Below are 4,700 nucleotides of genomic sequence, written 5' to 3' on the forward strand. Positions count from 1 at the left end.
AACTTGGGTTTGTTCCTAGCATTGCTGACCCTATTGAGCTCTATTGTGACAACAATGGAGCTATAGCACAGGCGAAGGAACCTCGCTCACACCAGCGGACCAAACACATACTACGGCGTTTCCATCTCATTCGAGAGATCATCGAGAGAGGAGATGTGAAGATTTACAGAGTACCTACATAGGCTAACATCGCAGATCCCTTGACCAAGGCTTTGGCACAGAGGAAGCATGATGGTCACACTAGGTCATTGAGGCATAAAGCCTACACTGATTGGCACTAGTGCTAGTGGGAGATTGTTAGCTAGAGCCCTAGAGCCAATCATTTGATGATTGTATTTTGGACTTGTTGTATCATATTCTATATAAATAAAGACATTTAGTTTTTGGTTATTATACTTACTTGTATTGGTGCCAAATAAACTAAGTATAATAACGTCCTTGAGTAGAAAGTTCTCACCTATATCAATCGGTTAGTTGAACTGATAGTGAGATGATATAGGGAACACTACTCTTAATCATTCCTAGTCGAGTATTAACATTTAGGGACAATGTTAATGTAATAAGACTAGCATGTAGGTCAGCTCGATGATTTGATCTCACAAGTCATGGATATAGAGATATCAAGTTGACACATGGGTATGCATTAGAGAATGTATACTGAATGACCCGCCATGAGAAAGTATCATGGATCGTTATATGAGTGTCATATACTTTCTCATGTGGCTATTAGTATGACTACTAGTCCTTAGACCTGAAGTCACCATGGTTCCCTACATAAGGAGTTATGTACTTTGGTTTCGTCAAACGTCACCCGTAACTGGGTGGACTATAAAGGCGATTACTGGGTATGTAACAAATTATGCGGAGGGATGTAAGTGATGTAGATGGGATCTATCCCTCCTATATGACGGAAGAGACATCGGTATTCTTGATAGAGTGAGACCATGAAGTGCATGGCCATGCCCAAATGAGTCAATATGAGATATTGAGATCATTTGATTGAGTGAGTCTACTTGAAGTTTAAGATTTAGATTGGTCAGAGGATGACACAGTCTATGCCTCACATTGATCAATCTAGATGTCTAGGATAGAAGGACACTTGTCATATATTGTGAGGAGTCACAATTAGTAGTTACAAGGTGAGGTTGGATCTCAACATTCTTGTAACTTGGGTAGTAATGATGTATTGCTAGATACCGCTCATTACTTATGCTTCTAAATGAGTTTTGGGGCATTGCCAACGTTACAAGAACCTATTGGGTCACACACAAAGAACAAGTGGATGGAGATTAGGTTCATATGATGAACCAAGAGGATTAGATTCATTTGATGAATCAAATTGGATTAAGAGTAATCCTAATTGGGCTAATTGAGTTGGACTCAAGTTGATTCATGTGTTCAATGAGTCTAATTTAGATTATGACTCATTGAATAAATTTAATTAAATGAATTAGATTCGTTATATTAAATTGACTTGAATTAAATGGTTGGATTAGATCAACCATGAAAGAGATTAAGTCAAGTTTGACTTGACTTGAGAGGAAGAGGAAGAGTCAAGTTTGACTTGACTTTATGCCACATCATTTGTGACTTGGCATTAGGAGAACTAATGATGATGTGCTACATCATCACATGTGCCACCTCATGGAGGTTACAACTATTCTCTTTAATGGCCTCCACATTAATTATGATTAATGTGAAGGGGGTTACACCACTTGATGAAAAAAGAGAAGTTTTCTTTTGGTGAGTAACTCTTATTCAAGTGATCTTCCTCCTCCTAAGCTCTCTTCTTGCTCCTTCTCTTCTCTTGGTCGTGGGTTTCAAGCAAGGGAGAAGAAAGGAGAGTGAGTCTAATCCAAGAAGAAAGGTTAGTGAAAGTCACATAGAGAATTTTTAGAGGAGTGTGTTCTCTTCTTTTCCTTTCTTCTTCTTCCAATCCCATCCGAGAGCATCAAGAAGTGCTAGCACACTTATGGTGTTCTCTTCTCCATCCTTGTGTGTTAGAGAATACATCTTGTTCGTGTGGATACTTCTAGAGGATTGTCAACGTTGACAATCTTGAGATCCGACACTTCCTTGGACGAGCGGGATTCGAAAAGGGCACGCATCAAGGGTAATTTTCTAAACATATAGATCTAAGAGTAGATCTAGTTAGTAACTCGTACATATAAAATTTTGTTCTATACTTTTCACACGGATCCGTTGGCTAGGGAGTTTCGGGGTTTCCGCGACGCGAAAAAGTGATTTTCGCGGTCCGAAAAATCCAATAGGTACTTCTTACTTTGACTCTATAGTTCTTAGAACTTGGTGCATGAATTATTTTTTTGATAAGGACTAATTTACCTTGACTCCACTCTTATTTTTCCTACGCTTGATACTTCCACGTGATCTTTGAGATATTCGTTTCCATATCCATACAGTCTCTTGTTGTCATCTATGATATTCAGCAGATACTATATACCATGCTTGCCTATTTTGATTGTTGTTTAGTTATGTTTTGTATTGAGCATTCTGGCTTCCTATAGCATACTTGATTCTTGTTTATATAGATATATATGATGACTGTTGCATTTGGTGCATCACATCATGGCAGACATGTTAACGATCAATTCTCTCTTGCGGTCGAGAGAATCGTTGACCAGGGTCGCATCCTCGGCCACTCGACAGAGTGGTAGCTGGAGTTGATGTCGCTTGTCCTGTCTTGTCGCACTCGGCCACCTGTAGTTGGTGGTAGCTGGAGTTGCGAGCAGCAAGTACCCCCTTCGCTGTGTGGCTAGTTAGCTACTCAACACCTGTCCATCCGATCACTCGAGAGAGTGGCGGCCTTTGGGTGGTACAGTTGTCATCGATCCGGCCTCTCGACCATATAGGGGTCGTGGTGTGGAGAGGTGGGCGGGGTGACCATCCGTGCATACTCTGTTATTATATTTGTTTTGGCTACTGCTGTTTGCATATACTGTTGTCACTTAATCATGCTGTTGTTGCTAGCTTATGCTACTGTTGCTGACTTAAGTTGATATGCTTATATATGTTGAGATATATATGTCTGTTGTGGGTTTTTAGACTGACTTACCTATTGGAAGTTTGTATATACCTTACATGTTTCCTCTGTAGTTATGAGCACTACTGTAGCAGATTAGTACTACTTCTGAACTTCTATATCTAGGCTAGGATATGGTTTCAGGTATGAGCATTTATTATGGTTCTGTTTTAGTATCTGCTATTTCCCTTATGAGACTGTATTCCTTTTGGTAATCGCTATTTGTTTATATATGTTCATGCACTATCTTTCCTTACCCGCTGAGTTCCAATACTCACCACCCACAAAATAGTTTTCTTTCACCAGGTAGCGGTAGATGATTGAGAAGTTGCTTGGAAAGTCCCGGCTTCCAGTCCCACGTCACACTCGAGGACAGTTACTTTTGATCTTATTTCTATTATTAGTATAGTGATTTTGTGCATTTTGTTTTTTTTACAAGTCGATGTGAATTTTTGGGTCTAGTCTGGTCGTTGCAGGTATTGTAGTTAGTGACTTTGTTGGTTTTACATTCGTATTATTTTATGATTTTTCGCTGTGTTTGATATAGCCGTGTGGGTTGTTATTATACTGCGTGGTTGTGTATTTACTTTTAGCCGTGTGGGCTTATTATACTGTGTGGCCGATGTATCGAGAGGCGTTTGAGAGACAGTATTTTCTGGCTACATTTTGTCTAGCACGTCGTCAGGAGTTTCTGAACCTCAAACAAGTCGACCGTTCTGTGATGGAGTATAATGCAGAGTTCAGTAGATTGGCTGAATTTTGTCCTCATCTGGTGGTTCAGGATTGTGATCGGATGTATCAGTTTACTCAAGGACTTGTAGCGTACATTCGGCTCAAGATGTCAGGATTTCCACGTAGTTCTTATCGAGAGGTGTTAGACCGGGCGTTGTTCATTGAGATGACTCAACAACAGGTGACTCTGGAAAAGAATAATGACAAACAAATGATGCAGAAGAAAGGAAAAAAGAAGTCAGAGCTCACAAGTTACTCCTGAAGGGTCTCCTCAACCTCAGAAGTCCAGGCGAACCTTGGATGGAGGTTCTCGTTCCCCTCAGTGAGACCGGAAGAGTGATAGTAGGGGAACTAGATGTTTCCAGTGTGGCTCAAAAAGCCACCTCAAACCCAATTGTCCATTTGCCCACTCTTATGCTTTTATTGTAAGCGTCCGGGTCATGAGAGTCGGGATTGTACTCTGAAGGCTCAGTTGGAGACGACTAAAGATACCACTCAGGGAGGGTGACCCGCCCAGCCACGACACAAGAAAGGGCCTCCAGGGACTCAGAACGTTTCATATCAGCCGCAACTGCCGGGGGCCCCAGGGAAAGGTATACCATATCCAGAGTCAGGAGTGTCCAGTGATGCCAGTGATTACGCAGTACTCTACTGCAGTGTCTCCTTATCAGATAGGTCCTGTACAGTGGGACTGTAACGCCCGCCCCTCCTGCTGGTAGGGCGGGGTTACTTTACTACTTGCGGAAACATACATGCATATTAAAATTTCTTTCTAAAGTAAAAACAGTGGAAGTATCATGAAGTCATGCGGAACATTAACATAAATAAACTTAGTTCATGTCAACATAAAAAAAGTTTAACATAAGCAGGTCTTTTATTTGTCTTAGCTGAGCCACCACCACACGCATCTCTTGCCTCTCCTGCGGCT

Source organism: Zingiber officinale, chromosome 11B, assembly GCF_018446385.1.
Source record: "Zingiber officinale cultivar Zhangliang chromosome 11B, Zo_v1.1, whole genome shotgun sequence".
Classification (NCBI taxonomy): domain Eukaryota; kingdom Viridiplantae; phylum Streptophyta; class Magnoliopsida; order Zingiberales; family Zingiberaceae; genus Zingiber; species Zingiber officinale.